Raw genomic sequence first — 22080 nt, 5'->3', positions numbered from 1 at the left:
TTCCAGAGGGAGCCAATCCATATGTAGCTCTCTATATTTGGTATGTCCATGGGAGGAGGTTGAGTTCAGAATCTTCCTACACTGGCATCTTGAATCCAGCCAGTGAGAATTTTCTAATTTATCATTTTAATATTTTTTCCATTTTTCTTGAGTCATATTTTCAGTGGTTGCTCAAGTTTACCATCCTAATCTTAGAAACATTACTCTTATATGGCTCTACACCTTCCTCCTTTTTAGTACTATACATATATATATATATGTACTATACTATATATATTAATGCTACAAACACAATAATACTTTGTTACAATGATCATTTTACCAGTTGTAGTCATTTGTGTAGCTCAGTACAGCTTTGCTCCCACCTTCTGTATTTATGGCATTATTGGCAAATATATTACATATCCATTACATGTCTATGTTATAGTCCCAACATTACATAAGGCACATATTTTTGTAAGTTGCTTTTTAAATCAGTTATGAAGAGAAAGAAAATATACTAATTTCTACCATTTGGTATAATTACCTATTTACCTATACCAGTGTTCTGTTTGGTTATGTGTATGCATTTGAATTACTATCTAGGGGATCATTTGCTTTCAGCCTTAAAAACTTCTCTTAGTATTTCTGGTAAGGTGGGTCTGCTAGCAAGAAACTAATTTATTTATCTGGGAAAATCTTTGCTTTAATTTTAGAAAGATAGTATAGGATTCTTGTTTGAGTTTTTTTCCCCCTTTGAGTATTTTGAATATGTTTTCCCACTGCTTTCTGGCTTCTCTTATTTCTAAAAGTCAGTTGTTACTCTTACTTGGGGAGGGGGATTCCATTTTAAATGACAAGCTGTTTTTCTTTTGCTGCTTTCAAAATTTTCTCCTTGTCTTTGCCTTTCAACATTTTTACTATGATGTGTATGTTTGTAAATCTCTTAGCATTTTTCTTATTTGGAATTCATAGGGTTTTCTCGATGTATAGGTTATTATTTGTGAAGAAATTTGGGAAGTTTCCTGTTGTTTCCTCAGATATTTTTTCTATGTCTATCTCTTCTGTCTAGTACTCCCATTATATTTTTGTTGGGGTCCTGGATGGTGGTCCACATTTTCTTGAGACTGTTCATTTTTCTTTATCCTTTTTTCCCATATTTGGTTTGCATAATCTTTATTGAGCTCTGATCAAGTCTGCTAAATCTTTCTTCTGCCAAGTCAAACCTACTGTCAAGTCCCTCTAGTGAATTTTTAAATGTTATTGTACTTTTCAATTCCAGAATTTCTATTTACTACTGATACTATTTTATGTGAAATTGTCATTTTATCTTCCTTTATTAATCATGCTTTCCTTTAGTTCTGTGAACATACTTATAATGGCTACTTTGAAATTCTTTTCTGTTAAATCTGTTGTCTGGTCTCTCTCATACAGGCAATTTTTGTGTTGCCTGCTTTTTTCCCCAGTGTATGGATCATACTTTCTTGTTTCTCTGCATGCTTCATACTTTTTTGGGAAACTAAATGTATTCAATAATGTATTATAGCAACTCCAGTTACTGTACCCACACCTTACTTCTCAGGATGTCATTGACATTTGCTAGTTTATTTTTTAGGTACCAGCTGTTCCTCAGAGAGGTGCATCTTCAGTTACCCTGGATTTACAGTGATACTGGCAGGGCTCATTCTCTTTCTCTAAACACACCTAAGTGTTAAATTCCACTAATTGCTCTATTGTTTTTTGACAATGCCCTGGGACACAAATTGCTCCACAAAGTACTCAAATTGTGGCTTCTCTGAAGGACTAGTTTCTGAGAACCCTCTTTGATATCTGTTCTGACCACAGGAAGTCTCTTCCCAGCTGTCTCATTCTCTGGATCTTCCTGCAGACTAACCAGCATACTGTCTAGGCTATATATTTATTAAATCCTCAATCTTCTCCCAGTTGCCTTTCAACACAAACTGTTCCTGACACCAACTGTAGCCCTGAAGTTCTATACACTATGCTGTTTTGGGAAGAGATTAGGAGCTATCTGTTTTATTGTTTGCTTCTCCCTCAGGGCAAAATCAGAGATAGAGGTTTGCAGTCAGAGATGGAAATAACAGCAAGCTTCTCTGTCAGAAATCCCCCTGCTCTAGGAACTTACTGCTTGATGAAGTGGGGACAGCAGCTAGAGGCCTTCTAGGCTTGACTTACCTGGATGAAATCACCACTTTGTGAGCTGCAACAAGGATAAATAAGGTCCCAGTATTTTCAATATGTTGTGTCCAAGGTTCCGTAACTGGGGGATAAGTGAAAGAAGGGGAGCCCCTACCTGTCAACCATACTCACTGTAACATTCAATGTAAATGACTTAAACATACTACTTAAAAGACAGAGACTGTCAGAGTGGATTTGAGAGAGAGAGAAACCATCTTTCAAACATATTATGCCTAGAAGAAACTCAATTCAAATATATTTTAGGTGGGTTAAAAGGAAGAGGCTGGATAAAACATACACTATGCAAACACTAATCAAAAGAAAGGTTGAATCAGTCAATTGAGTTAGAAGTAAAACAGTTCTAAATGTGCATATTCTTTAAAAGAGAGCTTCAAAATACAGGAAGCAAAAACTGACAGTAATTAAAAGAGAAATACAAGTTCCCAATTTTATCTGGATAAAACACTCCTGTCTCGGCTATGGATAGAACAGGTACACAGAAAATTAGGATGGATATAGAATTGAACACCATCAACCAACTGGATAAAAGTGACATTTATAAAACATTCCATCCACTAACAGAATTAACATAGTCTCCAAAGTATGTTCTCTAATCTTGAAATTAAACAAAAAACAATAACAGGAAGCTAACAACAACAAAACATCCCAAACACTTGGAAATTAAACAACACACTTTTAAATAATATATCATAGAGCAAGACTCAAGGGACGTTAGACAGTATGTTGAACTGAACAAAAACAACACATCAAAATTTATGAGATGCAGCAAAAATAAGGGTTTAGAGGGTGTGATACTGAGTAAATGAAGAGACATGTTCATGTATTGAAGATACAATATAGTAGAGATGTCAATTCTACTCAAATTGATCTAGAGAGTTAACATGGTTACAATTACAGCAGGATTTTTTGTAGATATAGATGGGCTGATTCTTAAATTTATACAGAAAGGCAAAGGAACTAGAATAGACAAGACAGTTTTGAAAATGGAAAAATTACAACAATCACACTAAGTTAAAGACTTATTATATAAAGCTACAGTAATCCAGAGTGGTATTGGCCAGAGCATAGACACAGAGATCAATGCAACAGAACAGAGTTCAAAAATATATCCACGCAAACATGGCTGATTTTTTACTAAGGTGCAAAAGCCATGCAACAAAGATAGCCATTTCAATAAATATTGCAACAAATGAACGTCTATATACACCCTCCCTCCCAAACAAAAAACACCTTGACTGAAACCTATCTAAAAATTAATTCAAAATGGATCACAGATCTGAATGTAAAGCTAAAACTACAAAACATTTATAAAAGATAGAAAAAAACCTTTATGACTGGGCAATGGGTAAAGGGTTAGGAAAAGAGTTTGTAGACATTAAAGCAAAAGCACAATCAGAAGAAAAAAATGACAAACTGGACTTCATCAAAATTTAAAAAAAAATTACGCTCTGTGAAAACATTACATTAAAAGAAATTTGCAAATTACACATGTCAAATAAATTGTATCCAGAATATGTAAAAAAAACTCTTACAACTAAATGGTAAGAAAACTCAATGAAAAAATGGGCAAGAGACTTTTGATTCTGAGCCAAGATAAAATATACTTCTATTTCTCCCATTAGCATAGTTAAGTGCTATGTATATAACATATATAATAAACATAAGATGATTTTGAGAAGTAAAAAAAAGTGGAATACTCCCAGCCTCTGGTAACCACACTATTTTCTGTCTCTATGAATTTTACTACACTAGGTACCTCATATAAGTAAAATCATCCAATATCTGACCCTTTGTGACTGGCTTACTTGGCGTGTGTCTTCAAGGTCCATGTTTTCGCATGTATTAGAATTTTCTTCCTTTTAAAAGGCTGCATAATATCCCATTGTGTATATATCTATTCATCTGTTGTTGGACATTTGGGTTGTTTCCACAGGTTTTCAACCCCCTACTTAAACTAATGAAAGCAAGGTTTATTGACAAATTCAAAGAATCTCCAGGAAGAGAGGAATATTGGAGGTCGTCTGGTTTCGCAGCCTTCGAATACTTAAATTATTTGATGGAAGTTATCATAACCATAAAATTCTGGCATTTCACAGTTACCATTTTGAATATGGGTGGTTACCACTTTAAACTGTTCACATTTCTCTTTTCCAAGTTGGAAATTATCAGTATTTTAATTTATTTAGCCATGACACATGACAGATGTTCATATGTGTTGATACACCTCTATGGGCGAGGCCACTTTAGAAGGCTAACCACTATACCAAACACCCTGGCAAGGCCACTTGAAAAAGAAAAAACTGTATAAAATATATTTAACATAAAATTTGCCGGCCTAACCATTTTTAAGTGTACAGTTCAGTGCCATTAAATACACTCACACTGTTGTGCAACCAGTACCATTACCTCTTTCCAAAACTTTTTCTTTGACAAGGCCAGATTTTGACAACACTCAAAAGAACTTCAGGGAACAAATGCAAATAGCATCAGACTTTATTTTGGCTTCCTATTCCCTAAAGGGTTTTACTAAGTATATAAGAAATTTGTTCATCCATCTAAATATATTAAAGATTTTCATTTTTATATCAGGAAAATAATTGTGTTCAATCTCACTTTTAAAAATTAAGCTTTGATGCTGAGAAGTAATCTTGAGTAAAAAAATATGGAACACTTCATGAATTTGTGTATCATCCTTGCACAGGACCATGCTAATTAATCTTCTGTATTGTTCCAGTTTTAGTATATGTGCTGCCCAAGTGAGCATATCTGGATTTTTTTTTTCTGACTCTCTACCCCACATTTACTAAAAGGCAACAAATATGTAGATAAAATTTATATAATTACATTATATGTTACTGCAAATTTTTTCATTATCATTCTTGCTTATAGACAATGAATATATAATTCATTTTGCTTACTCATCCCTCATAAATGTTTATGAATTAAATGAAAATGAAGTAACTCTAATGACAAATACTTCAATAATTCATAATTGCCACACTCTTAACTGTACTGTCTTCTCTGACTCATATCAACTCATCTCAAATCTCTAACCCCATCATCTTTCCTAAACTTCAATTCTGGGCATCTAATAACCAGCTAGAATGCTAGACAATTCCATCTGAATGTCTTTGCTATCTTTCAAATTCACCATCTGAAAGTGAACTCATAAATTCTTCCTCAACTGATACTCCACTGAAGAATTTCTAATTGTTAATAATGGATGCTCTCAATTGCCCAGTCACACAGAACTTAAAATCTACTACTCATTTTTGATTCACCACCTCCTGCCTCCTGTCAAAACTTGGAAATCTATCCTCAAATACTCTCCTTTCAGAGGTAAATCTAGAAATATTAGATACTCTACTATTTAGGAATGTTTATTGATAAATCGAAGTCATTCTCCAGAGTAAGAGAGTTAATTATGCTCACAACCAAGAGATGATGATAATGGTCTTGCAAGGTCATTTAATCTTTGCCCTCTAGTCTTCATTAGTGTGCTCAATCTCTGCTTAGTTTTGAGGTAGTTATGGATATGACTAAATCCAGCATAGTTAATAAGTGCAAAAAGCTGAAAGTGTTAATAAACAGAGGTATGTGATTATGGTGGAAATAAAATGAAGAGCTAAATATGTTAAAGAGTGAGAAAGTATGCTGCCCCCATGAATGGGACAAATCATTGAGTAGTATGAATGATTCTAGAGTACCCACAACAAATGTTACGAGATGCTGTTATTGGTTACATAATTGATGATAATCAGCAAGTGACAAGGAAAAATGGGGAAATGGAAAAACTTTAGAGTATGTGGTTAGAGTAGCATCAACACTAGATGGCAAAACTTCAAACTCTTTAGTCAGGATCCTTTTATACTCTTAAATTTTACCAAAAATCTCAAAGAGCTTTTGCTTATGTGAACTATATCTACGAACAGTTATAAGTTAAAATTTAGAAATGTAAAAATTTATGTATTTAAAAATAAGCCCATTAGATGTGAGCACATTTTTAATTTTTCAATTAGAGTTGACATTCAATATTATTTTACATTAGTTTCAGGTATATAGTATATTGGTTATACATTTATATAATTTATAAAGTGATCCCCTCAATAAGCCTATGGCACTATACACAGTTATTACACTATCACAACGTATTTTTTAAAGAACTACATTTTCTTGGAAAAAATGGCACTGATTTTTTCAAATATCTTAAAGTCTGGTTTATTAGATCAGCTGAATTCACTTATCTGCATCTGCATTGAGTCTGTTGTGATATTACATTCAAGTAGCCTTTGGAAAACTCTACCAAATATTTTAATAAGAATGGAAATGACAAATAATATCTTAATACTGTTATGAAACTGTTTTGATCCCTTGGACCCTCTGAAAGGTTCCAGGAATCCCCAGGAGAGTCCCCACACCACACTAAACCACTGCTTTAATGTTAAATCAGGAGATGGTTAGGACTTTGTAGACAAGAACTTAAAGAAAGCTGCTATTTAAACTTCTACCCAGGCCAGAAAAAGTTGGTTTCCTATCTTCAAATGTGCACATCAAAGAGTACTAAAATCCACTTATCACTTAAAAAAATCTTAAAAGATGAGTATCTATATAGTGTGTGTATGTGTGTGTGGGGGGTGGGGGGTGGATTGGGGGGTTACCTACCTTAACAAATTGGCAGTGTAGATGTAACAGGTCTATTTAGGTAAAAGGTAGTGAAGAAAATGTTTTAAATGTTTATCTGGCCAAGAGGAAGAGAGCCTGCTAGGGAGCTTCAGGGATTAGGGTTAGGTCCCCTTGCTGATAAAACAGGTCACACTAAACAAGCTACCTAGGTGTTTTTATCCCTGGATTTAAGCCCTAAAATTGTGGGGGGCATCTTGGAATCATAAGGAAAACTAGCTTAAGTATGGCAAAGCAAAAAGTTGAGAACGCAGGTCTCCTTGATGATGTCACTGAATTGCTGAATAACCAAAGTCTGAAGCTGTCTTACTCCAGGATTCACTGTTCTGTTATTTGAATAAATGTCCTTAGTGTTTAAGCCACTTGATTCAAGATTTTCTGATACATAAAATGAGTACCCACATACAGACATCCCATAGGTAATTAAGCAGGTTCAAATGAATTCCTTATCATTTCTTACAAATGTACTCTTTCTCTTCAAGTTCTCTGGCCAATGATGACATCATTTCAAAAAGTATAAAACCTGGGTGTCATCTCTGACTGCTGTGGTAGACTACAAAAGGTCACTTCCCCAAAATACGTCCCCGTTCAAATCCCTGGATTTTACTGTTTTACATTAATATTTGTGAAATGTTTAATGACAAAGACTTTGCAGGTGTGATTAAGTATCATGAGATGGGGAGATTAGCCCAGATTATCCAGGTGAGCTCTAAATATAACCATTAGCATCCTTAGAAGAGATGGGCAGAAGGAGATTTGACCTACATATCAGAGAAGACATGGGCAGAAATTGGAGTGATTTGGCCACAAGCCATAGAATGCCCACAGCCACCAGAAACTGGGAGAAACAAGAAATGCATTTTTTCCTAGAGCCTTCAGAGGGTGTGGGTACCTGCCAACACAATGATTTCAACCTAGAGATACCGATTTTGAACTTCTGACCTCCAGAACTGTAAGAGAATAAATTTGTTGTTTTAAGCCAATCAGTTTATGATAATTTATTACAACAGTCACAGGAAACTAATATAATTTCTATCTTTCCCTTTTTTCCCCAACACACTTAGACACTAAGACCTTTCTCTAATCCATCCTGTTTTCTCCATTAGCCACTAAGACTACTTAAACAGCATCCTGTATGGTTTTCTTGCCTTTAGTGTCACCAGCTTTGAATAAATCCTGAATTATTCAAATATCCTCTAAAACACAATCATCTGAGTCCAGCTAATTACCTTATGCCTTTGTTATCATACTGAAAAACTCTTAATAGCACTTTGTTCTTTTCAGCACTTTTATATACATAAAATCCTTGAGATAAGGCAGGCAGGCTGTTATCCTTTCATGACTGATACGGAAATTGAAACTCAGAGAATAAATGACTTACCCGAGATCATAAAGCTAGTAAATAGCAATTTACATCCTGATGCTAAGCTTTCTTGCTATATATCTCATATTCTTTCCGCTTTAGGGTGCTGTCCCAGTCAAAATGATTTTGGCTCATTTTCTGAATATACCATAGAGATTTACACTTCCTCACTCTGGTCCCTTTTGGGACCTACTCCTTATTGTTCTCAGCAGGTCAAATGCTACTCTATTTTGTTCTTCCACCCTAGATGTCAGCAATACCTTCCATTTGATGTCACTTTTCAGATTACACTGTGTTTTTAAATATATTTTCTTTGGGTTTTTACAAAGTAGATAAGGAAACTCTTTAAAGATCAAGGAACATAAAGATCACAGAAAATAAATGACCTAATAGGGGCTCAAAATCAGGGACTCTGACTTTAATTAAATCCTGTCCTCATTTTATTATTACACTATGCTGCCTTTCCCTCCACTGAACTCCTGTAATATTTTTTTGTCTTGACTACTGATCTGGCATTTGATATAAAATCAATTTATGTTTACCAGAGTATGTACCCTGTCTTTACAAGGATAATTCCAATATATTTTTGGAATCTATAATACTTGGTTCTTTAAAAATCATTTGTGTGGATGAGATATAATTGATGCATATATTTAAAATGTACAATTTGATAAGTTTTGACATATATATTATCACCACTATCAAGATAAAGAACATTTCCATGACCCCTATACGTTTTTTTTTCCCTCTTGCCTCTTTCCAGGAGCCGCTGATTTGCTTTTCACTTTAGATTAGGTTCATTTTTCTAGAATTTTATGTAAATGGAATTGTACAATACATATTTTCATTCTGATCTAGCTTATTTCATTGATGTAATTATTTCTGAGATTCATTTGTGTTGTTAGGCTCAAGAATTTTTTGTTTCTTATTGTTGAGTGCTATTATATTGTATGGACATACCTAATATGTTTACCATTTAACCATGGATGGATGGACTTTTGTTTCCAGTTTAAGGCTATTGTAACTAAAGCTGCTATGAACATGAGTGTATAAATCTTCATGTGGATACATCAGCAGAGGTTCTTAATCATTGCTATTTCTACACCATTTACAAGTGTTATACTCTTAACAGTAACACTGATTATTATAGTGCAGTGATTCTTAACTGGGCATCCCTTTTTGGCCACAAAAACATCACTGCTCTATTATTCATTAGAGTATTTTATGGACAATAGGTGATCAATTAGTCATTTACAGATCTTGCTTTCCTATATATCCATTTTTATATGCCACTTGAAGGAAGAGACTGAGCCTGTGTGTATTCTATAACTGCCTAACAAAGAGAGGGCATTTAAAAAATGCTGAATAAATGTTTGTAGTTTATGGTGCTTATTTTTGGAATAAATATATTCTTTTAATGTTTGATCACATCATTAATAAAAGTACAACAGCAAGGGATGAACAAAATAAAACATGAGACAAAATATATGAAATATTTTAAAGAGTTTAACATATATAACATGCAAACGTTTTATAGAAAACCAGTTAACATAGCAGGTTTAAGAAAGGAAGAGACCTGACTCAAAGTAAAAACTTCATGCTAAAATTATATACAGAAAATTTATGAGTTGAACAGTGAAAACAACAACTTAACTACTTCTCTAGAAAGCTGCTGTTAAAGTAAGATGATTTTCACTATTGTTTTCTTTACAAACATACAGTACCTTGTATTTTAAATTATGTTTTAATAAAACTTGTCACTCCATTGTCAATTAAGCAAAAACAAATTTTGATATTTGTTCAAGAAAGGAACCAGTTTGTAGATGGATTCACACTAAGTACTCATATTTGAGAATATGCTTTTACTTACTCTTAACACTAATAAAAATGCACATGATCTTTATTTGACCATGGCTTATTTCCCAAGGGTCTTCCTTAAGTGTTGATTAAGTTTTCAGGAAGAATTCCAAATGGGTTAATGTATCTGATTTATTTAAAAAATAAATCGTTTAAATTTATTTTTTAAATTAAAAAAATTCAATTACTGTTGACATTTGATATTATTTTACATTAGTTGCAGGTTAGACATTTATTCATTTAACTTATATAACAAGCTATTTTTTAATCAAATAAAGATTTTAATTATTTTACTACATAAATAAGTCCTTTCTAGTTTAGATTTTTGAGAAGGATTGAGATTTACTTGGAGTTAAATGATAACTCAATTAAACCAATAATGTTAAATCATTAGAATTTCTTCCCACTGGTAGCCACAGTTGCATATGCTGATTGTTAATTTCTATATAAGGGAAGAATATATATTAACTCCCACCGATTGCCTTTATGTCACTCTGGACTCACAATTCTAGAAAAAAAAGATTTTAAAAATCCAATTATAAATGAAGAAACAGAAGGTTAATTTGAAGACAGGCTCCTTATTAATGTAATCAAGTTAAACTGAGGTAATTAGGATGTCCTTATACAAAGGAGAAATTCAAAGCCAGACTTGTACACAGGGAGAACACCATGTGAAGACTGGAGTTATGCTGCCACAACCCAAGGCACTCTTGAGAAGCAAGAAAATGGATCTAGAACAAATCCTTCCCTCATAAGGAACCAATCCTGCCAAACCCTGATTTCAGACTCTTAGCCTCCAGAACTGTGAGACTAGCAATTTCTCTTTAAGCCAACCACTCAGTTTGTGGTACTCTGTCACAGTAGCCCTAGCAAACTAATGCATCTGCTTTTCAAAATAATGTAAAATTTAACAGCCTTAATTTTAATGGACTAAACATTTCAACCAAAAGGGACTCTGGGATTAAACAAGCAAGCCCAACTATATGCTCTTTATAAGAAACCCACTTTTACAGCATTATAGTTAGTCATTTATATAATTTACAAAGTGATTTCTTCTGATTAGTTTAGTACCCACCCAGCACTATCCATAGTCATTATAATACTATTTTCACTATTCTATACTTCATGATTATTCTGTAACTACTAATTTGTACTTCTTAATCCCTTCACCATTTTCGCCCAGCCCCCTAAACCCTTCTCATTTGGCAACCATCAGTTTGTTCTCTGTATCTATCTGTTTCTGAAATTAACATAAAATATTGGATATCAACTGCAATTGAAAAAATTTAAAAATTAAAAAAATAAAATTGTATTAACGGTATAAAAAAAAGCCCACTTTAACTAAAAAAAGACACTTTGGTTAGGTATGTCAGAAGACACACCATGCAAACAATAAGTAGAAGAAGGCTGGAGTTGGCTATTTGTAATATCAGTTTGACTTCAAGACAAAAAAAATAGCACCACAAATAGAGAGATGTATAACAATAAAAAATGGGCATGTACTTAATAACAAAGCTTCAAAATATAAGAAACAAACATTGGCAGAATTAAGAAGAAAGACAGTTGAAAATAATAGTTGGTAATTTTAATACTCCTCTTGGTAACTGACAGAACTGGACAAAGAAAAAAATTAAAGACATAAAAGATCTGAACAATATTAACCACCTAGACCTAACTAATATTTATGATGCAGAATATACATTACTTTCAAGAGCAACATGGTATGTTCACCAAGATAGACAATATGATGGGCCGTAAGACAAATCTTAATAAATTTTGAAGGAATCAATGTATACAGAATATATTTTATCACAATAAAAAAAATTAGAAATTGATGAGTTATCAAGAAAACTCCAAATATTTGAAATATGATATACTTCTAAGTAAGCCATAGGCTGATCAAAGAATCAACAAGAGATACTGGAAAGTATTTTTAACTGAGTCGTATTGAAAATACAATATTATCAACATTTGGGGAATACAGCTAAAGTAGTACTTAGAATAAAATTTATAGTACTATCTATGAATAAAAAGGTCTAAAAATTACTGGCCTGCCACCACACACTCTACCACCTCAAACCCATTAGGATGGCTACTATCAAAATAAAGACAAAACAAAAAACCCAGGAAATAACAAGCATTACAGCAAGGATACAGAGAAATGAAAGCCTTGTGCATTGTTCATGGGAATATAAGTGTAGAAACTATGGAAAACAGTGGGCTGGTTCCTCACAAAATTAAAAATAGAATTAACATATAATCCAGCAATTCTACTTCTGGGTATATATCCCAAAGAACTGAAAGTAGGAAGTAGGCGCATGAACTTCTATTTGTACACAAATGTTCACAGGAGAATTATTCATAATAGCCATTGACAGATAAGTGGATAAACAAAATGTGGTATATATACACAAAGTAATATTATTTAGCCTTAAAAAGGAAGTAAATGTCAATACTTCTGATATGTGCTTCAATAAGGATAAATCTTGAGAACATTATGCTAAGTGAAATAAGCCACTCACAAAAAGACAAATAATGTCTGATTCCAATTATATGAGATCTCTAGAGTAGTCAAATTCAGAGACAGAAAGAAGAGTGGTTGGCAGGGGCTGGGGGGAAAGGGGAATGAGGAGTTATTATTTAATGGATAAGATTACAGTTTTGCAAAATGAAGAGTTTTGGAGATGCATGGTGGTGAGGCTGCCTAACAAAGTGAATGTACTTTATGCCACTGAACTGCACACTTAAAAATGGTTAGTGTTAAGTTTTTAATGTGTATTTCATTACAATTAAAAAAATATGACCAAGTCTTCTACCTTAAGAAGCCACAAAAAGAGGAAGACAAACCCAAAATAAAGAGAAGGAAATAAAGTACAAACATAAATGAAACAGAAAATAGACAAGCCACAGGAAACAAATTAAAGCCAAAACTTGGTTCTCTGAAGAGATAAGCAAAATTGATAAGATTCTACAAAAAGAGGAAGACAAACCCAAAATAAATAGAAGGAAATAAAGTGCAAAGATAAATGACATAGAAAATGGACAAGCCATAGGAAAAAAATTAAACCCAGAACTTGGTTCCCTAAAGAGATAACCAAAATTGATAAATCTTTAGCTAGACTTAGCAAGGTAAAAAAGAGGAGGAAAAAGGGGGTGGGACTCCAGAAGAGAGATATACAGAAGATCAGGATGGTGGGAAGTTCCAAATTACAAGGATGTAAAGTATTTCAAGGAAGAGTGGTTGACAGTGTCAAATACTGCTGAAAGGTCAAAGAAGATATAGACCAAAGTTTATTCAATTTAGTCACAAGGAGTCACTGATGACCTTATAAAAACACATAAAAAAGAGGTAGCAGAGTTAGATGCTAGATTGCAATAGACAAAGATAATGAGGAAGTGAAAATTGTGAGTATAGACGATTCAATCTTAAGAAGTTTGGTTCTAAAGATAGAGTAAGAGAGAAATAAGTGTTTAAGGGAAGATACTGGTATTTTTGTACAATGGGAGAAACTAGACAAATTTCCCCCCAGATATACTTTTTAATTATAGTAAAATATACAGAGAATGTTTTGATTGTTGTTGGAAAAAGACTCAAAGAAGAAAAAGTTAAAGATACATGAACAGGTGACAGCAGATATCATCAGGTCTCTGGATATGTAGAAAGGAACTGGATTCAGTGCATGAATGAAAAAATTAGCATTAAACAGATGGAAACCCAGTGACAGCAAAAAAGAGGAAAGAAAGTGTCAAATTAGCGTTAAGTTTATAGATGGATAGTTAGAAGCAGTACAAGTTCTTGTCTGATAGCTTTGACTTTTATTTCTTTTTGAAGTTATAGGTAGAGGCACTCTGTTCAAATGAGAAGAGTTAAAGTAGAATTTTGAGAAAAATGAAAAATGAGCAATATGTGGAAAAAAGAAAAAGAAGGATAACTAGGAGGCACTGAAGACCCAAATGAAACTGGAGACCACAAATCTGTAGTGGCAACAATCTATAGCTTTGAATCAGTTTCTAAAAAAGTAATTACAATAATCATTAGTTAATAGTTAATACTTACACAGTACTTAATACATACCAGACATTTTTTAAAGTACTTTTTACATATTAAATAATTTAATTTTCACACAACCTTTAGAAATTGGTATTACTTAGTATCTGTATTTTATCAGTAAGGAAAATGAAACACAGAGAAGTTAAAGAATTAACCCAAGGCAACACAATTAGTAAGTATCAGTGTCAAGATTTGACCCTAGGTGGCTGCTTAGTTTGTCCTCTTAATACTATGCTGTACTGCCTCTCAAAGTAAAGCTAAGTAAACCTAGTTGAAGAAAACTGAAAGAAATGAGGAAGAAACCATACCACGTAGGCTAAAAACAGAGACAGTGATACCAGTAAGTAGAAATAACTCTCATAGAAGTATGATTTGTAGTTTTATATTGTGTGTAAAAGGCACCAAAGATAAAAGAAATTGTCCTCATACAGCAATGGAAAGCTATAAAAAGTAAATGAGCAGTGCTGGAAGACCTAGAGCAGTAAGAGAGAAAAGCAAAGAGCCAAGGAAAAGGTAAAACCCAGAGAGTCGACATGTAAAAAGGAGAAAAAGGTAAAAGTGGAAGAAAACACATATGACATGCACCAGTAAAAGAGAAAAATGGAAGCAAAGCAAGTATATCTGTATCTCTAAAAACTCTTACATTTTTTTTTTCTTTCTTTGGACCAAAGATTTCCCTAATTTTATCAAGAAGCATAAATAAAATATTTAATAAAGGGTAGTAATGAATATGTTTGCTTGATAAGAGTAGGCTAGGATCAGATACTTGGCAGGTTAAGAAAGAAAATTATTTTTAAAAGGAATTAAAATTGCTTCAAGAAGCCAGAAGGTAGCAGTTTCACAAAATCTTGATTCCAGAGATTTATAGTCTTGGTTATATGCTACCCAAAGATGTTTGTAGTTATGATAAACACATCAAAAACTATCAAAACCAAATGAATAGCAAATCATGTCAACATAAAGAAATATACCATTTAACATTTATAGAAGGATAGCGCAATAGAATATTGAAATGGCAAACTGGGTATCAAACACTTGTAATTTTAAGGTTTTCTTTTAAAGCTATAATAAAATTATTAAAACGGAAGAATATTCAATGTAGAGATAAGGAAAATGTTCTCCAAGAAGAATGAGACATTAGTAAGTTTCATCCACCAATTTTCGCTCATATAAGATAGAATTATCAATGTGAAATACGGCGATACAAGTCAGTGATTTACTTCAGGATCAGTTATGTAAAAATGTGCTAGCTAAGGTCATCCCAGGCACTAATAATAAATGTTAGAGAAGAAATTAATGTTAATACTCAATGTGCCCTTCAAGCAAGAGTATAATACAAACCTAATGCATCTTTATCTTTTTAAAGGCATATATACAATTATTATTTTAGATCCTGTCACTAAGAATCAAGAGATTTCTAGCTAGTTGCCTAAAATGGGGTGAAGTATTTTTAATGTTTTTAAAGAACAAAGAAAAATTAATGTTGCTTTCAGCGTTAACAGGAAATAAATTTTAAGCAATCATTCTGAGGTACATGAAGAACTATCTGTTTCAGTCATGAATGTGTTGGCATTTAAAGTGAAAACAGTCCATAAAGCTTATATAAAGAGCATGCACAATAGTAGTCAGCAAAATACAAGAAACAACAGGGGGAAAACATATATACACATATGTATTTAATATATGAAATATTTAAACATATTTAAAAATTATAGTTGGAAGGAACCTAATTAATTAGGAGCCATCTAACTAATAAAGAAAACTCCTTTACAATAGTCTTAGATGCTTTACCATTTTCAGTGACAAAAGTTTTATCCTTCACAAGGTCAAGACGACTTACTAAAAGTTGAATAAAAAAACCATTGTAAACATAGAGGGCATAGCAAGTTATTGTTTTTTATACAACTGTGAATGTTTTATAATGATATATTTTAGTCATTCCAATGTTTTATTATAAAAAATTTCAGATACAGCAAATTTAAAGAATTTTACAGGTTAATGCCCGAAGAGCTAGACCTAGAGTCTACCATTAATGTTCTACTATACTTGTTTTATCATATATCAATCCATCAATTCAAAATGATTTTTGATGCTCTACTTTAAAATACCTATTAAAATGGTATTTAATGCAGTTTCTGAAGCAAGATCTGATACACTAAGGATTTGTACTACACATGACAAGCACACAGGGCTCTTGGCAATCTTCAGTGTTGCTACAGGACAAAAATCAGTCATGTAGTTCCTTTAATTCAAGGTGAATAAAAATATATTGAATTTTATAACATGTTACATTTAGTTGTCAGCTGTAGCAAAGTAGTTCAGCACTAAACTCTGAAGACCAACAGACCCGAGTTTAAAACCTAGATACTGAGCATGCTCCTTACTTGCTAAATAAGACACCAGCAGCGGTATCTATGGGTTAATGTGAGATTTAAATGAGATGATGGATAAAATGTTTAGCACTGTGCTTGATTTATCAAAGGTTTCAACGAAAGTTAGTACGATCCTCACCATCATTATTATTTCATTCAATCTAACACAACAGGCTCTAGCTGCTTTGCGGTTATACATATCTATGCTACTATCTGTGGCCTTTTTTTCATCACTTTATGTGTTCTAAGAATCTTGGGCAGTCTACTGAGATAAAGACAGAATGAGGGTGAATGGATCCGAAGCACACATATTCTCCTTTTTCCCACTCCACTTTCTAAAGAAAACAGATGCCCTTTATTTTACTAAAGGCAGTGGTGGTGTACACATAAAAACACATTCGTTTTTCGGCACCTGGCTGATCCTTACTGTGCTGTTATTTTAGACAACCACTGACCCCTCTTAAATTCTTATTTAAAGACATAAATATAATTTCTATTAAATTTTGCCAATCCAAAAATGTGCTTTTACTGATGTCCAAATTCCTTTTAGATTTGCAGATTGCATATATATGTTAGTTTCGTTGTGCATACAAGTAGGTGGATTCATAAAACTACCAACTACATGCCTCTTTAAAGAAATGATTTTCAAGAAAAACTTGCAAAATCAAGCTTGAAATCTACTTCTCTGCTTATCTCTAAAGTCTTAGTGTTTTTTTTTTTTTTTGGCTGGAGGAATCAAAATCTAATTGCAAAATGTAAAAGCAGTATTCCTATATTGCTTCAAATAAGTAACACACTTTGGTCACTGCTAATCTTTCTGTAGTTAAGATATATGAGAATATAATAGCTATTAAAAGGTATGGCAAAGGTAAAGAATACTTTACCTTAGAAATTAATTTGAGTGAGGCTTCTTTAAGCATACTTTAAAAACATTATTTAGACTTTTGAACCATGTATATATTTTACATATTCAAAAATAACACTGAAAAAAGAAAACCCTAAAATAAAAAAATGAAACCAACGAACCATATCAAACTGGTAGCATAACCAAATAGAGAAAAGTATTTCAAGTGACTTCTGAACACTATTAAGTACTCTGGTTATACATCTTTCATGTAATATATTCTAAGGAGAAAAATGCAAAAAATAATAATAAATAATATATATATCTTTAACTTTACTCAGAAGTTTACTGTGAGTAGTAATATCAATTTTGAAATGATTTTATGTATACATAGGATAAAGTATGTTAATTTTATTAGGTACCAAGAATTTCATCTAAGACAGAGAGAAAATTAGATAATTAAAGAGGTCAAGAGAAAGTCTGTTATGTTAAATGTGAACTGGATATATCACTATGAACTTATGATTCATAAATTCAAACAAGTTAACACACCAAGTTTAGTAGTTCTTCCCTCTGAAAGGGCCTAAAAGCAATGCCATTCCGGCAGCAATGAATATGCCAAACACCCAGATCTTAGTTTCTATACCATTTCTCACCAAGACTCCTTAGATAAACAGATCTAGAACAAAGAAAGTAACAAGGTAAGCTAAGGATAATTTATGCCAAAAAGCACTCTTAAGACTAATGGAGAGCAGGAGTATTAAAAAGAAACAGGAGTCTGCTTGAAAGAGCTCATGAGCTCATAGTAATATCTCCATTAAAAAGAAAACAAAAAAATCTCATTTGCCACAACTGGGGGTGACTATTTCCCCAGCTCTTTACTCTGAATATTGACAATTAAAGAGAAGAAATTAAACATTTGCTCTGCATTTATAGGAGAAACTTTAGTTCACCTCTAGTTAATAAAGGAAATCTTCTTTACAGAAAATCTCCAGTAAAATAACTGATGTGAGTCACCTGTGGGTGCCAAAATCACTAAGCAAAAGTCAGAAACAGGATATTCGCTTGGTGTTCAAGTACTACCCCCAGATTACATACATATCACAAAAAGGTAAACTACACCTCTGTAATATATCTGGTAGTCACTTTAATCAAGTGGTCACATTTAACATCATTAATAGTGTGGCTAGCTGACATATCATGCAAAAGGAAGTACACGACATCATATATTAAACATTCTTGCCAACAAAAGTTTAACTTTAAGCTAATTAAGCTTTTCTTTAGACCTGACTTGCAGTAACAGGAAATTTGGGGGGGGGGGGGGAGGTACAGAGGAATAAATTAAATGGCACTATAGGGAAACAGACAAATCCAAAACGTGGGAGTATTCTGTAAGACAACTAATTTGGTCAACTGCCAGAAAAAAAGGAGATAGATACTTTTTTTTTAAAGACTAAAGGCATAATCATCAAATGAAATGCATGACTCTTGACTGAATTAAGCTAGGGGAGAGGGTAAGGTATCCTAAAGAGATTTTGGAATACTGAGGAAATTTGCATATGTTGATAATTGGGGTTAGGAGAATACGGATTGTTTTTAGAGAATGCATGCATGATGTTTGCAACTTACTTTCAAATGGTTACACACTGAGAGACAGAAAAGGGAGAAAAGAGGGGGAACAATAAGACAAAAATGTTAATCACTGACTCTAGGTTGTGGCAGTATTCATTTTTTTTCTCAAGTTCCATTAAGATTGAAATTTTTATAATAAAGTTAAAAAAAAAAAACTGTACTGAGGGGTCCAGTAGAAAATACACCAACACTGGAATTATATCTGGGTATTAATCTCACCTCTATTACTTAACTAGTTGTGTGGCTTAAGGCAAGTTACTTAATATCACAAGTTCTGTCTCATCTATAAAACTCAAGAAATAATATCTAAGTCATTAGGATGTTCTGAGAAGTAAGTACACTGTAAAATGCCTACCGATGTTGCACAAAATAAGTAAATCTGGTTTCTATAATTAATGTAACCATCCTAAAATACAAGACTACAGGAACACATTCCTTTCATTATTTTCACTTTCCATGATAAAGAAACTACATTAGGTAAAATTAAATATCCATTGGCAGTCAACGTGAATGGAGAAAATGAGGATTTGTATAAAATTTTTTAAAATCCAATAATTCCAACTGAAACCCTAGGCAAAAGGAAACCATAAAAATATCTTACCTATCCAAACTATTTGCCATCTATCGAATTATGAAGTTTACTTTTGGTATTAGCCTATATCCAAATAAAACAGCAAGAAAATAAGTGGAAGTTATTTTTTTTCCTGAACGCAACAGATCTACTTATCTACCTGTTTGAAAAAAAAATTTTGCCTTCATTTTTATAAACAAGTTCCAATAAAGTACACAATTATTGGGCTTTATTCTAAATTCTGGTTAAGAGTAATATAACACGGGATGTAATTTCCTTTCCTCAGTTCTAATGTACTTGTCAATCTCACTTCAGGTAATCATTTTTGGGTTAGGCCAGCAAAAAAATGACTAGATGCTGAGTGATCCTCAGATAGGGATAAAAAAGAGGTGATTTTTTTTTTTTTTTTAAATAAGTGCCATCCTTCTTTTTCCCCAATATCAGAGGGGAAATAAAAAGCAGGGCACTAGAGGGAAAAAAACAGTGGGGTCTCGGGCTCCCCGCCTCGCCCAGGTGAGCGGAGGTAAAACCTGTCTTCTTTGGGTTAGGGTGTTGGGCAAACGGGCATGCAAACGACGGGAAGCACATCCTGGAAGATCGGGGTAATTTCTCCTGAACTGTGACTCCAAGACCAGTCTCCTCCCCGAAGAATTAAATGCCACTGAAGGGACTCTGTGGGGTGTCTCCCGAGGCGGGTGAGGTGACCAGACCAAGCTTTCCTTCCCGTCCAGCGCCCAGATGGGGGACACGCAGTGTCAGCTCCTGCGCGGGCGCACCCCGAGGGCACAGGCGGCGAGCAGCCGCTGGCCAATGCTCCGGATCTGGCCGGGCTGCCCGTTCGCCCCCCCCCCACCCTCCCTCATTACCTGCGGGCGGCGGTGTCCGGGCCCGGAGGCCTGGTGCTCCTCCTCCTCCTCCCCGCCAGGCTGAGGCGGCGAGGTGGCGGCGGCGGCAACAGCCCAGGGGGAGGGGGCGGAGCGCGCAGCTCGCTGCCTCTCTCCTCCCCCGGGAGGCTGAGGAGACCCTATCTCGGGCCGCCGCGCCTAGGCCCGTGGACGGCCCGTGGCTGGGGCATGGCGGCACACAGCAGCAGCGTGCCCGCGAGGCCAGAGAGTGCGAAGCGGCGGGAGGAAAGCGCCCGCGGCGCTCCGAGGAGCCCGAGGGGAGGAGCGAGGGGACGGCCGTTGGGGGCGGTTGGCCGGAGACAGGCGGTGGTTTAGGGAGCGCGGCGACGGCTCGCGTTTTCCCGGCGGGGCGGGGTGGGGAAGGGGAAGGGGAGTGAGGGGAGGGGAGGGGGAGGTTGGGAGGGAGCCGCCGCCGCGCGCGCGTGCGGGCCGGCGCCGCCGCCGTTGCCGCTCCGCTCACTCCAGCCTGTTTGGGGGCACTTTGTTTGTGTCCCACAATGCTTTGCGCGGGCGGCCGGGCTGGGGAACGGGAGGGGAAGTGGGCGGGGCTGAATGAACTCCGGGGAGGGGCGCGAGCCGGAGGAGGGGAAACGCATTTATTGCGCAGGCGCAGAAGAGGCCGTTCGCGGTCATTCGGGCTTGAACTGCAGGAGACTAGGTCTGCTTACACACTCGTGGATTTCAAGACTGTGCGTACTTTTGTGTATGTGTACACATGCAGATTTACACTCATATGATGCATGAACTCTGCCCAACTTGTCCTCCTTTTAGCTGCACTGACAGAAGCATTTCTGGGTATGGTTCACGCTTCTTGCATTTTTTTTTTTAACTGAAAAAGAAAGAAACTGGTGTTTCTGTTTTCTCCAGTGGTTTCTGTAGCGGGCCTGAACCGGAACAACCTAGCCCCTTTCTCTCGGTGAGGGCAGTTAGCTGGTAATCAACCATACTTCACACTCAGAAACAGGCCTGCGAAGAGGATCCCGATTTTGTGCCACCTTTGCACCCGCTGGCATTCTCTCAATGCTCTAAGATTGCTCTGGTATTTTCCTGGGCGACCTGGCGAGACGTGCGGTTTGGAAATGATTGGAGAAAGCGACTCTCAAGTCTGTCTCTTGCCTCCACACGGGGTACCTAGGGCTGTAAAAACTACGCCTTGAATCTCCCACAGCCTTGAATCTCACTTTGTTACACCATCACTTCCCTGGCCTTTCAGCGGGTGGGGTGCGATGGGCAAATCCAAGTGGCCGGTACTGCCTGGGAGAGGTTTAGAGTTCTTGGTTAACTCAAAGTCATGGAAAGTGTTAAAACTTCTAGGACCTTAAATCTTAGCTTCCCCAGACGTTGTAGGCATGCGCTCGGAGACCCAGACGAGGTGGTAAAGAGGGTTCTCGCGCCAGCAGGCGGAAGTGCCCTAGATGAAGCCCTCCTGCCGGGTTCCTGGAGGTGGAGTGAAGTACGGTCTGGAGGCCCAGAGCGCCTAGGGCGCTCTCCTTTTGCATATTTTGTTTTCCTACAACTCTAGCTTTTAAACCGAAAGATTTCTCTCCAAAGGACTTTGTGCAAGGTGATTGACTTCCACTTGAAGTACAGTGAATTTTTCTTCTTG

At 35.4% G+C, this 22080-nt stretch overlaps 1 protein-coding gene and 1 non-coding gene across 6 annotated transcripts in view; both read right to left on the bottom strand.

Annotated features, from left to right (window-relative positions):
• Positions 1–20843, bottom strand: part of ZBTB44 (zinc finger and BTB domain containing 44) — a 62392-nt gene extending 41549 nt beyond the window's left edge. For 4 of the 5 annotated variants that reach the window (XM_016136958.2, XM_016136959.2, XM_016136960.2 and 1 more), the window contains exon 1: positions 20436–20654. The gene's annotated coding sequence lies outside the window, so the exon portion shown is untranslated. Of the gene's footprint in view, positions 1–20435 lie in introns of all 5 variants that reach the window. The other variant, XM_036220368.1, reaches the window with a different exon arrangement.
• Positions 4856–4963, bottom strand: LOC118603274. Its single transcript, XR_004951155.1, has one exon. It is a non-coding gene; the product is annotated as a U6 spliceosomal RNA (small nuclear RNA).
• Positions 20844–22080: the final 1237 nt, after the last annotated feature.

Source organism: Rousettus aegyptiacus, unplaced genomic scaffold (genome assembly GCF_014176215.1).
Source record: "Rousettus aegyptiacus isolate mRouAeg1 unplaced genomic scaffold, mRouAeg1.p scaffold_m13_p_5, whole genome shotgun sequence".
Lineage (NCBI taxonomy): Eukaryota > Metazoa > Chordata > Mammalia > Chiroptera > Pteropodidae > Rousettus > Rousettus aegyptiacus.
Note: the sequence above shows the minus strand (reverse complement) of the source record. Positions and strands in the feature narration are given on the sequence as shown.